At 40.9% G+C, this 13,891-nt stretch overlaps 1 protein-coding gene across 6 annotated transcripts in view; it reads left to right on the top strand.

Annotated features, from left to right (window-relative positions):
• The window catches only part of LOC100349201 (zinc finger protein 26), a 34,757-nt gene that overhangs the window by 1,740 nt on the left and 19,126 nt on the right, over positions 1-13,891 (top strand). For 3 of the 6 annotated variants that reach the window (XM_070059176.1, XM_070059179.1, XM_070059177.1), the window contains one exon: positions 6,806-6,872. The exons of the other annotated variants lie outside the window; for them this stretch is intronic. The gene's annotated coding sequence lies outside the window, so the exon portion shown is untranslated. The remainder of the gene's footprint in view (positions 1-6,805; positions 6,873-13,891) is intronic. 6 annotated transcript variants of the gene reach the window in all.

Here is a 13,891-nt window from a genome sequence, read left to right on the forward strand (position 1 = left end):
TTAAACTACAATACTGTTGGAACCACCAAAGTAAAAAAGTATTGTTATTAAGATATAGCCGGGGTAACATGAAGTTTACATTGTTCCAGTGTGTGCTATTGGTTTGTTTTTTTTTTTTTTTTTTTTTTTTTTTTTTTTTTTTTTAAGATTTATTTATTTATTTGAAAGGCAGAGACAGAGGTCTTCAATCCGCTAGTTCACTCCCCAGATGGCAGCAATGGCTGGAGCTGATTTGATCCGAAGCCAGGATCTAGGAGCTTCCTCCCGGTCTCCTGCATAGGTGCAGGGGCCCAAGGATCCCGGTCCAACTGCTTTCCCAGGCCACAGAGGAGAGCTGGATCGGAAGTGGAGCAGCCAGGACTCAAACCGGTGCCCATATGGGATGCCAGCACCATTGTGCCTGGCCCCTGTTATTGGTTCTTACCTGTATCTATTCAGGGTTCGTGGATTCCAGTTGTTAATGACTTTGAACCTAGACCAGCCACTATTGCTTCTGTTATTTTTTGAAGAGTCACTCTTGAAGAAAGATACATTTTGGTACTTTTTCTTGTATTCTTGTGAGATGTTTAAGTATTTCCTCCATTTCTTGTATTTCCTGATAACACCTACATGGTTGCTTAAGGCACAGTGAAGAAATTCAACCTAAAGCTGTTCAAAGGGAGCTTCTAAACTAATAAAAGAGGCCAACATCTAGCCAAGAAAATAAATGTATTATTAGATATTCATGATGGTCTGGAAGGTAGAGAAAGTATTATTTTCTCTTGTCTTTGTATGGATGTTGGTGAAGCTAAGAAAAGAAATTGATATGTGAGGCCAAAAATAAAAAGTGTAGGAGTTAGCCTTGCTGAGTGGGAAAGTGAGCAGGAGAGGGTGAGTGTTGTGTGAATTGGCAGATTGTATTTCCATGGAGATAGCAGAAAGTGCCTAAAGAATTACTCCCAGGTTTGAAACTGAGAGTCATTTTCTGATTCCTCTTTAAGTGATATAAATCAAGATAAAATAGGAAAAAGCATGTGTATGTTTTTTTTTAAAGATTTATTTTATTTATTTGAAAGACAGAGTTACAGAGAGAGGTAGAGACAGAGAGAAAGGTTTTCCATCCGCTGGTTCACTCCCCAGATGGCCTCAACAGCTGGAGCTGCGTTGATCCCAAGCCAGGAGCCAGGAGCTTCCTCCAGGTCTCCCACATGGGTTCAGGGGCCCAAGGACTTGGGCCATCTTCCACTGCTTTCCCAGGCCATAGCAGAGAGCTGGATGGGAAGAGGAGCAGCCGGGACTAGAACCGGCGCCCATATGGGATGCCGGCGCTTCAGCCCTGGGTGTTAGCCCGCTGCGCCACAGCGCCGGCCCCAATATGTTCAATATGTTTTAATTTCTTGAATAGAAAATTAATTCAGGAAATTAGAATCTGTGGCTGAGATTGAAAAATTGGTTTGCCTTAAAAATTCACTTACTTTTTAATGATCAGTCTAGGAAATGTTTGTGTCCATTAACACAGTCAGATTTTTTTTTTTTTTAAGATTTATTTATTTATTTGAAAGAGTTGCACAGAGAGAGAGAAGTCTTCCATCTGCTGGTTCACTCCCCAATTGGCCACAACAACCGGAGTTGTGGCAATCCGAATCCAGGAGCCAGGAGCTTCCTCTGGGTCTCCCACACGGGTGCAGGGGCCCAAGGACTTGGGCTATCTTGCACCACTTTCCCAGGCCATAGCAGAGAGCAGGAGTAGCCACATCTCAAACTGGTGCCCATATGGGATGCCTGCACTGCAGGTGCCCCCTCCCCTTAATAAAAGAATGATTTATTTATTTGAAAGGCAAAGTTACGGAGAGGGGGGAGACAGTCAAAATCTTTGATTTTTTTTTTCAGTCAATCCTGGTGTTCTTTTCCTATTCAAACTAGTCTTTAGTTTACCTGAATTAATATTCCAAATAAACATTCCTGTATTACTTTGCAGACATGCACACATCTAGGAGGTTGGGATCACTTCATAAGTAAATAGACAGAAAACGTGCCAGCATGGGCTTCTAGTAAGCTCTGAAGGGGGTGTGTGGTTTGGTAATGTCTGTGTTTTCTGTTTGCCACTTAGGGGTCCCATAGGGCTAGGTGTACATAGTGAAACAATTGGTGAGGATTCTGAAGATAAAACTTGATTTTTCTTCATAAAATTTTTCTTCATAAAATATACTTGTTGATTCAGAGTTTACTGGAGAACAATTTCAAAACTGTAAACAGTGTGTCCTAACTGTACATATACATACAATAATGCTTGCACTTGTGTATCAAGATTAAAGATTTTTCATGCTTCATTATATGGAATAGGCCCTGCAATTCTAGCCACATTGCTGCTTTTTAAGCCAGCAAAAGGAGTGTTAGCACCTCAGGGGAGGCCTGTGCCCTCTTTAAAAGTCCACCACCTGATTAAATCAGGCCTACCTGTGTAAGTTCCCCATTGACCTCAGAACCAGCTGATTTGAGAAATTAATTACATTTGAAAAATCCCTTTATTTTTGCTATTTTCTGTTGGCTGGAAGCAAGTTACAGAATATCCAGGGCTGCAGACAGCAGGAGGTGGGGTTGCTGAGGTTATTTTATTAGGACAGTTATATTGTTAGAGGTTATAAACTGATAATTTAGTAAGGTATATGTGAAGTTTTGTGATATTATGTGTAACCAGAGAAGGAGTGGTAGTGTTCAAAGAGGCAAGGAAGGAACGGCTGGTAAAAGTAGGAGGGGCATAATAGGAGAAAGTATCAGATATGTGGTCTTGCTCCCGGAAGCTAAAGGGGTTGACTGACATGAGACACTTGCTTCCTGTGGAAAACAGTAATCCCCGTTTTAACTTTAGTAGCCCATTCCAGACTTCTACTTTATGGGTGTATGGGTGTGTACATTTGAGCAGAGGGCAAGTAGTATACCAGCCTAGGATCATGGGCTAAGCAGACAGTTCCAGAATATATATATATATATACACACACACACATACATATATATATATATACACACACATCTCTCTCTCTCTCTATATATATATATAAAAAGTCCTGTGTCCTTTTGTGCCTTCAGAGAGGCTGTCCAATGGGCATGCTGTGTGGCGGTATTAAATTTTTTTTTTTAAGGTGAAGCAATAAAAGAGAGATCACTCCCCAGATGCTTGTCGAGGCTGGCTCTGGGCTGGACCAGGCTAAAGCTGGGCGATGGGAAGCCAGTGTGGATCTCCCATGGGAGTTGCAGGAGTGGAACTAAACCAGCTGAATAGCCTCGTGAAGGTGTTAGTGTGGTAGAGGTCACCTCTGACTGCAAGTTCTTAGGTTGGGGCAATGACATCTGAGAGGCTGTCATTTCCAGTGGTGACATTTTAAGCCAAGATTAAGTCATTTGGAAGTGGGATTGGAGTATCCTTTTTAAGTGAATACCTGCTGGAGTTAATGTGATCTGATTAAAAACCAATAAAGCAATAAATTACTAAACCAATAGTAATACGACCGTTAGTTAATAGAATGATGTTAAGCTGCACTGGAGAAGGAGTTTTTGGCTTATGTTTTATTTTGTTTAAATTTGAAAGGCTCCTGAAATGGCCACAACAGTTGGCTGTTACGGGCTGAAGCCAGGAGCCAGGAACTCCATCCTGGTCTCCCACATAGGTGGCAGGAGCTCAAGTACATGAGCCATCATCAAGTATTCCCCAAGTACATTAGCAGGGGGCTGGATCAGAAGTGCACTAGCTGGGACTCAAACTGACCCTTAGGGATGTGGGTGTCCCAGGCTGGGACTTAACCTGCACGCTGCAATGGTCCACTGGTTTTTGTTTTTTGGTGGAAGTATAGTTTGGCAGTTGAATTTGCAAATGAGGGACGTATTGCCACTTCTTAGTACGTAAGAAGTACTAAAGGATATTGGAGTTACAGGTCCATTGTGAGTGTGTCAGCTGAGTCTCCTTGGGGAAAGATGTTATGGACGTGATATCATACCTGGGTTATGAAGGAGGTGGGTGTTATAAAGATCATGTGTGATGGCAGATCTGTTGAATAGCCTGGAAAAAGTGAGTTGTGTCCCTTCTGACATGGAGGCAAACTGCAGGTATGAGGCTGTTGGTAAGTTTGAATCCCCGAGGCCCTGTTTTACATTGGTCCATGTTAACTGGGGATCTGTGGGGTGCTATCTTAAGAGTATTTATTCTCAAACTGAAATATTATAGAGCCAGAGGTGCTACCATTAGGAAGTTTAAGCAAGGTTATGGTTAAAGTGAGGCATACTTTTTTTCCCTTCTGTATTTAGTTTCCCTTTGAAGAGTTTAGAGGCACAATGGTTAAATTTAGTGGAATCCCTTTGTTTAACTTGATCCCCAGATTGACTAAACCAAAGAAATTTTGTTAATTGATACACCAGTGGAGTTTCGTTGATTGATACACCTTAGCAAATGTTAAAAATAAGTAAAAACAGTATACCTTTGGATCTGTTTGCCTGCCTTTTTCTTTCTTCTCTCTCTCCCTATCTCCATCTCTCTCTCCCTCCCTCCTTCTCTCTCTCTCTCTCTCTCTTTTTTTTTTTTTTTTGCATTTCATAAGTACAACTTTAGGAATATAGTGATTCTTCCCATCATACCTGCCATCCCACCCACTCTCTCACCCCTCCTCCTTCCTCTCCCATTCTCAGTCCCATTCTCCACTAAGATCCATTTTTGATTAACTTGATACTAAACTCTATACCAAATAAAGAGTGCAACAGTTTGCACAAGCAAACAAAAACACCTGTTCCTCAACATTCACAACAAGGGCTCTTCAAATTCATTGCATCTTTAAGGTAATTTCACTTTTTTTTTTTTTTTTAAAGAAAACTTTAAAGAAGCACCCAAGAATTATACTTTTTTTTGCTAGCACTTAGACATAATTATAATACAACTCTTGAGGACAGAGGTCCTGCATGGGAAGTTAGTGTATAGTGACTCTTGTTAATTTAACAATTAACACTCTTATGTATGATGTCAGTGATCACCTGAGGCTCTTGACATGAGCTGCCTATGCTATGGAAACCTTTGAATCCACAAACTCTCAGTATTTAGACAAGGCGATAAGCAAAGTGGAAGTTCTCTTCTCCCTTCAGAGAAAAGTACCTTCTTCTTTGATGACCACTTCTTTCCACTGGGGTATCACCCACCGAGGTCCTTCATGTAGGACTTTTTTTGCTACAGTGCCTTGACTTTCCATTCATGAAGTACTCTGGTGGGCTTTTTAGCCAAGCTAGAATGCCTTAAGGGCTGATTCTGAGGTCAGAGTGCTATTTAAAGCAATTGTCACTCTATGAGTCTGCTGTGTGGACTGCTTCCCATATTGGAACATTCAATCCTTTTAAATTCTATCTATTATTATTGCCAGACATTTAATCCTATCCATATTATCACTTTAACACTTATGGTATTTTTGCCACCCACCTTAAGGGGATTTGGGGTCCCATGGCAAGTTTTTAAATTGTACCCTTAGAAGTAAGTCTGTAAGAATGTATGCAGAACTATACAGCTTTACAGTTATAAACTTCATACACTTCATAGTTACAGCTTTAGGAACATGGTGATTCTGCCATGCCTGCCCTCGCACCCCTCTTCTTCCTCCCTATCTTATTCCCACTTTTATTTTTTACTGAGATCTATTTTCAATGGACTTTATACACATGTTTAATTCTGTGTTAAGGTAAAGAGTTCAACAAAAAGTATAAAAAATAAGAATAAAAAACTATTCCTCAACAGTCAAGATAATGGCTGTTCAAATCATTGCTTCTCAAAGAGTCAATTTCACTTCTACAGATTACATTTTAGGTGCTCTATTAGTTATCACAGGTCAAGGAGAACATATGGGATTTGTCCCTTTGGGACTGGCTTATTTCACTAAGTATATGATTTTTTCCAGACTCATCCATTTTGTTGTAAATGACCAGATTTCTTTTTTTAACCACTGTGTAGTATTCCATAGTGTACATATCCCATAATTTCTTTATCCAGTCTTAAGTTGACAGGCATTTGGGTTGATTCCATGTCTTAGCTATTGTGAATTGAATTGCACTAAACATGGGGATGCAGATAGCTCTTTCATATGCTGATTTCATTTCCCTTGGGTAAATTCCCTGGAGTGGGATGGCTGGGTTGTATGGTAGGACTATGTTCGGATTTCTGAGGTATCTCCACAATGTCTTCCATCCCACAAACAGTGGATTAGGATACCTTTTCCCCCATACCCTTGCCAGCATTTGTTGTTTGTTGATTTCTGTATAAAAACCATTCTAACTGGGGTGAGGTGAGACCTCACTGTGGTTTTGATTTGCATTTCCCTGATGGTTAGTGATCCTAGCATTTTTTTCATGTGTCTGTTGGCCATTTGGATTTCTTCTTTTGAAAAATGTCTGTTAAAGTCCTTTGCCCATATCTTCACTAGGTTGTTTGTTTTGTTGTTGAATTTCTTGATCTCTTTATATATTCTGGTTATTAATCCTTTATCAGTTGAATCATTTACAAATAATTTCTCTTATTCTGTTGGTTGCCTCTTCACTTTCCTGAGTGTTTCTTTTGCAGTACAGAAGCTTCTCAATTTGATGTAATCACATTAGTTAATTTTGGCTTGGCTTGCTTGTTCCTTTGGGGTCTTTTCCAAGAAGTCTTTGCTTATGCCAATGTCTTGCAGGGTTTCCTCAATGTTCTCTAATAATTTGATGGTATTGGGTTGTAGATTTAGGTCTTTAATCCATTTTGAGTGGATTTTTGTGTAAAGTATAAAGTAACGGGTCTTGCTTCATATTTCTACATGTGGAAATACAGTTTTCCCAGCACCATTTGTTGAAGAGACTCTCCTTGCTCCAGGGATTGATTTTAGCTCCTTTATCAAAGATAAGTTGGTTATAGATGCTTGGATTGATTTCTGGTATTAGTATTCTTTTTTTTGACAGGCAGAGTGGACAGTGAGAGAGAGCGAGAGACAGAGAGAAAGGTCTTCCTTTAACATTGGTTTACCCTCCAGTGATCACTGTGGCTGGCGCACCGTGCTGATCCAAAGCCAGGAGCCAGGTGCTTCCTCCTGGTCTCCCATGCGGGTGCAGGGCCCAAGCACTTGGGCCATCCTCCAGTGCACTCCTGGGGCACAGTGGAGAGCTGGACTGGAAGAGTGGCAACCAGGACAGAATCCGGCACCCTGACCGGGTCTAGAACCTGGGGTGCCGGCACCACAAGCAGAGGATTAGCCTATTGAGCCGCAGTGCCGGCCATCATTAGTATTCTGTTCTATTGGTCTATCCATCTATTTTTGTGCCAGTACCAGGCTGTTTTGATTATAACTGTCCTGTAGTATGTGTTGAAATCTGGTATTTTGATGCCTCCAGCTTGTTTCTGTTGTATAAGATGGCTTTAGCTATTTGAGGTCTCCTGTGTTTCCATATGATTTTCAGCATCATTTTTTCTATATCTGAGAAGAATGTCTTTGGTATTTTGATTGGTATTGCATTGAATCTGTAAACTGTTTTTGGAAGTATGGACATTTTGATGATATTGATTCTTCCAATCCATGACATGGAAGATTTTTCCATTTTTTTGTATCTTCCTCAATATCTTTCTTTAATATTTTGTAATTCTCATCATAGAGATCTTTGATATCCTTGATTAGTTTTATTCCAAGGTATTTGATTTTTTAAAATAATTTATTTATTAGAGGTATTATAGACAGTAAAAGGAAAAGACAGAGAGAAAGATCTTCCATCTGGTGGTTCACACCCCAAATGGCCACAATGACTGGAGCTGAGCCAATCAGAAGCCAAGAGCCAGGAGCTTCCTCTGGTTTCCCACGTGGGTGCAGAGGCCCAAGTGCTTATGCTATCTTTAACTGCTTTCCCAGACCATAAAAGAGAGCTGGATCAGAAGAGGAGCAGCCAGGACTAGAACTGGTGATCATATAGGAAGCCGGTGCTCAGGCAGAGAATTAACTTACTACACCACAGTGCAGGCCCCGGTATATGATTTTTTTTTTTTTTGTCGCTATTGTGAATGGGATTGATCGTAGAAGTTCTTTGTCATCTGTGGCTTTGTGTGTACAAAGGCTGTTGATTTTTGTGTATTGATTTTTTTAAAAGATTTATTTATTTATTTGAAAGAGTTACACAGAGAGAAGAGAGGGAGAGGTCTTCCATCCAGTGGTTCACTCACCAGTTGGCCGCAATGGCCGGAGCTGCGCTGATCCAAAGCCAGGAGCAAGGAGCTTCTTCTGGGTCTCCCACATGGGTGCAGGGGCCCAAGGACTTGGGCCATCCTCTACTGCTTTCCTTGGCCATAGCAAAGAACTGGATCGGAAGTAGAGCAGCCAGTTCTTGAACCAGCGCCCATTTGGGATGCTGGCGCTTCAGTCCAGGGCATTAACCTGCTGCACCACAGCACTGGCCCTGTATTGATTTTATATCCTGCTACTTCACCAGACTCTTCTAGGAGTTCCAATAGTCTCTTGGTGGAGTCTTTTGGATCCCCTATATATAGAATCATGTCATCTGCAAATGGGGATAGTTTGACTTCCTCTTTCCTAATTTGTATTTCTTTGATTTCTTTTTCTTGCCCAATGGCTCTGGCTAAAACTTCCTGGAATATATTGAATAGCAGTGGTGAAAGTGGGCCTCCTTGTCTGGTTCCAGATCTCAGTGAGAATGCTTCCAACTTTTCTCCATTCAATAGGATGCTGGCCATGGGTTTGTCATTGATTGCCTTGATTGTGTGAAGAATGTTCCTTCTATACTCAATTTGCTTAGAGTTTTCATCATGAAAGGGTGTTGTATTTTATCAAACGCTTTCTTTGCATCTATTGAGATAATCATATGTTTTTTTTTTTTCAGTTTGTTAATGTGATGTATCACATCAATTGATTTTCTAAAGTTGAACCATCCCTGCATGTCAGGGATAAGTCCTGCTTGGTCTGGTGAATGATATTTCTAATGTGTTATTGGATTCTATTTGCCAGAAGTTTTTTGAGGTTTTTTGCATCTATGTTCATCAGGAAAATTGGTCTGTAGTTTTATTTCTCAATTGCATCTTTTTCAGGTTTAGGAATTAAGGTAATGTTGGCTTCTTTGAATTTGGGAGGATTCCCTCCCTGTCAATTATTTTGAATAGCTTTAGAAGAATTGGAGTTACTTTTTTTTTTTTTTTTTAAGATTTATTAATTTATTTGAAAGAGTTACACAGGGAGAGAAGGAGAGGCAGGCTATAGCAGAGAGCTGGATTGGAAGTGGGGCAGCTGGGCCTCCAACTGGCACCCATATGGGATGCTGCCACTGTAGGTGGCAGCTTAACCTGCTATGCCACAGTGCCAGCTCCCCTCCCTCCCTTTTTAAAAGATTTATTTATTTATTTGAAAGAGTTACACAAGAGGAGAGGCAGAGAGAGAGAGAGAGAGAGAGAGAGAGATATCTTCCATCCACTGGTTCACTCCCCAATTGGTCACAATGGCCGGAGCTGTGCCGATCCAAAGCTAGGAGCCAGGAGCTCTTCTGGGCCTCCCACGCGGGTGCATGGGCCCAAGGACTTGGGCAGTCCTTTGCTTTTCCAGGTGATAGCAGAGAGCTGGATCGGAAGTAGAACAGCTGTGTCTCGAACCGATGCCCATATGGGATGCCAGCACTTCAGGCCAGCCCCTGGAGTTACTTCTGTTTTAAATGTCTGGTAGAATTCAGCAGTGAAGCCAGCCAGTCATGGTCTTTTCTTTGTTGGGAGGATCTTTATTACTGATTCAGTTTCTGTCTTAGTTTTGGGTCTGTTTAGGTTTTCTGTGTCTTCATGGCTCAGTTTATGTAGGTTGAATGTGTCCAGGAATCTATCCATTTCTTCTTGGTTTCCTGGTTGATGTAGAACTCTTTGTAGTAATTTCTGATGATTGTTTTTATTTCTGTGGTGTCTGTTACATTTCTTCTTTCAAATCAGGACTCCAGCAGCCAAGAGCCTCCACACCAGCTTTAGAGAGTGAGGTGAGACGAGACTGCGGCAGCCCAAGCCTCTGGCAATGAAGCTGCTTTGGCTCTTTACCATCTGTGTACACCCTCCTGCACCCATTTGAATTTCTGTATAATGTTTAAGTATGTCTGCGTTTGTACCTAAGAACATATAAGGGAAAAAAGTTCTTACCCTTCCCCAAAATGAGAGGATACACAGTCTCAGTAGTCATTTACATATTAATTACTCCTCAAATTTAATGAATTCTATTACCTAATTAAATTGAAAAACTAATCTCTAATGACATGAATTTAAAATAATAGTGGAAAGGAGGTAGAAATGAATGGTTAGTTATATAAAGGAATATGTGAATGTCTATAAATACATATGTATAACAAAGAAAGAAAACATGCAAAATTAATACAGTTTTTATTTCTGTAATTGTCCTTGAGACTATAGTTGACATCTATGACTTACTTTTTTAACAATCATTTCTATACTTTCCTCGCCCTCAACCAGAACCTCAGCTGCTCTGGATTCTGTACCTGGTAGTGATTCAGACCTTATTCTCTCAGTGGTCTATCTCCTCCATTATCCTACCTTTTTTCCCATTTAAAGTATTATTTATTGTCATTTTTATTTGAAAGGCATAGAGAGACACAGAGACATCTTCCATCTGCTAATTTACTCCCCAAATGCCGACAATAGCCAGGGCCTGAAACTCAATCTGGGTCTTCCAGGTGAATGGGAAAGACCCAGATTCTTGGGCCATCACCTGTAGTCTCCCAACATGCGCATTACAGGAAGCTGGAATTGGAACAGAGCTGAGACATGAAGCAGGAATTCTGATGTGGAATGTGGGCATTCCAAGTGGTGTCATAGCCACTGCACTAAACACCCGCCCCCGTCTTTATCACTTGTAATTTTTCATTATACATTGTATGCATGTAGAAGATTTGATGGTCCTGCCCTTTTTTCATCATTGATTCAATCATACATTGATATTGTACTCCTTTGGTAATTGGGATTACTCAGTCTGGCCAATAGATTAATGTCTCCCACCTCCTTTTACTCTTGCCTTTTGGCTTGATGATATATAAAGCCCAAAATGGCCAACTGACAATTTCCTCTTCCAGTGTACTGGGGCCAAAATTGTACTTTCCTTGGAGAGCATTCCTCACTCGGGACTGAGGTCAGGCATGCTGTAATCTAAGTTGCCAAGATTGAGAGTAAAATTAGTATTAGTGGAGCCAACTTTACCTTCCCCTGTCAGTTCCTAAACTTAAATGTTCTGGCCTTTGGGAGATGGTATCATGTAAAGCTTTGTGATTTAGAGCATATATCTCTCCTGTGATACAGAATCCCTTTGTTTCATTGATCAGTGGAGCTGTTGTGCTTCAGTTCTCTACTTTTGAGTAGCATTAGCATATTGTACAGACACATTTGTCAACCAGGCTTTGTCACAAGTAGATTGATATCCAGAATATCCCAGGAATCTGTAGTCCTGGATTGAAGAGTTGGGAGATTGTGAGAATGGAGTTTATTGAAAAGGTCTTTGATGTCTGCCCATGCAGTTTGCTCACTGGAACTGCCAGAGCCAGATTCAACGTCTTCTATACTGTTTGTGTTAGATGATAGATTACTGCTGCCTATGCCTAAACTGATGGCAACATCTGGTTCATGGTGTGAATCAGTTTACTTAGTCACTTGATGTCCCATGGTTAGTTGTTCAGACGTATGGTGTACTAATGGGAAAAAAATTAGTTTCATGGGGCTGGCATTGTGGCACAGTGGCTTAAGCTGGCACTTGCAACGCCAGCATCCCAAGTTGGAATTTGTGTCCTGGCTGTTCTGCTTCTAATCCAGCTTCCTGCTAATGGACTTTAGAAGGCAGCAGAGGATGGCCCAACTACTCAGGCTGCTGCCACCTATATGGAAGACCAGGATGGAGTTCCCAGCTCCTGGTTTCAGCCTGATCCAGTTCTTGCTGTTGTGGCCATTTGGGGCATGAACCAGATCTCTCTCTTTGTCACTCTACCTTTTGAATGAATCTTTTAAGAATAGTCTGCAGAAGAGGGTATAGATTTGCTCTAGAGTATTAGAAATCTGTGCTCTGGTTCTTCAGTTGGTGCTTGTGAGAGGCTTCCAGAAACGTCCTGTTTCCCATGGACACTGTCACTGTAGCCCTTATCTTAATGTACAGTGCTCGCTTGCTGTTGTTCCATTTGAAACTAGAAGCCTTATGGGCAAGTCTGTAGATGGGTTAAAGTACATTCAAATATGCTGTGTACTCCCTCCAAATTCTAAAAGGTGTAAGAAGTATTGTGCCTCATTTTTTAAGGAACAGGTGGTATGAGGTGCAGTAATTAGAGTGACATCTTTGAGGGACTATCTTGACATGATCTGAGTAATTTTAAAAAGGATTTATTTATTTGGAAGGTGGGAAAAGAGAGATCGAGAGATCATGTGCGCATGCACGTGCGAGATCTTCCATCAGCTGATTGACTTCCCAAATGGCTGCAAGGACCCAAGCTGATGAAGCCAAGATCCTTGTGCAGGTCTCCTGTGTCGGTTTCCAGGCACATTAGTGTGGAGCCAGATCAGAAGTGGAGGAGCCAAGACTTGAACCTCATATGGTTCAGTGCTCATTTGGGATACCATGTGGTAGGCAGCAGCCTAACCAGCTGTGCCACAATGACAGCACCCGATTTAGGTCATGGAATCCTCAGAAGCTTCATTGATTTTGTTGGTCCTTTAATCTGCCACTCCATCCTATGTACACTTTATAATATCTAACGTAATTGCTACTTCTTGCTAATGGGGTCAAATTCACAGAATATATTCAGTGTAGTACACCAGTGTGATTCTTTGTGTAGTATCAAGATCTCTAAAGATTATGTTTTGATAGAGAACAGAGTTGATGTGTTTATCTTAATCTACAGTAATTCTCCAAAATCCATGTCACTCCTGTACATTTCTAAGTGGTGGGTCTCCTAGGTCTGGAAATCGGGTGAGAGGCTGTGATTCTCTCTTGTGGTGACTTAAGTAGGTTTTGGGCCACCAGACTTGAGACTTCTTACTCCATAAGATCAAGCAATATTTTAGTACTCAGGCTGGCAGAGTATGGCCCATTGGACACATCTGATCCTAAACCTGTTTTTTTTTTTTTTTAAATTTTCAATTATCTTTATATACAGAAGATCAATTTAGCATATATTAAGTAAATATTTCCACAGTTTACACCCACATAGAAACACAAAGTGTAAAATACTATTTGAGTACTAATTATAGCATTAATTAAACACCTAAGAGTAATTGTGTATTAATTACAGAGTTCAACCAATAGTTTTAAGTAGAACATAAAAAATACTAAAAGGGTAAAGTATTAAGTTCTTTTTTTCTTTTCTTTTTTTGTTTGTTATATAGTTTTTTTTTTATTTAATAAATGTGAATTTGCAAAGTGCAACTTGTGTATTGTTGTGGCTCCCCTCCCCCCAAACTTTCCTCCATCCCATGGCCCTCCCCTCTCCCACTCCCTCTCCCATCCTGCCCTTCATCAAGTTTCATTTTCAATTATCTTCATATACTGAAGATCAACTTAGTATATACTAAGCAAGGATTTCAATAGGCTGCACTCATACAACCGCACAAGGTATAGGGTATTGTTCGACTAGTAGTGTTGTTTTTAAGTTTCATAGTAAAACACGTTAAGGACAGAGATCCTACGTGGGGAGCATGTACCCAGTGACTCCCGTTGTTGATTAACAATTGGCACTCTTTATTTATTTATTTTATTTTATTTTTTTGACAGGCAGAGTGGATAGTGAGAGAGAGAGACAGAGAGAAAGGTCTTCCTTTGCCGTTGGTTCACCCTCCAATGGCCGCTGCGGCCGGCGCGCTGCGGCCGGAGCACCGCGCTGATCCGATGGCAGGAGCCAGGAGCCA

The sequence above is a fragment of the Oryctolagus cuniculus genome, chromosome 16, assembly GCF_964237555.1.
Source record: "Oryctolagus cuniculus chromosome 16, mOryCun1.1, whole genome shotgun sequence".
NCBI lineage: Eukaryota > Metazoa > Chordata > Mammalia > Lagomorpha > Leporidae > Oryctolagus > Oryctolagus cuniculus.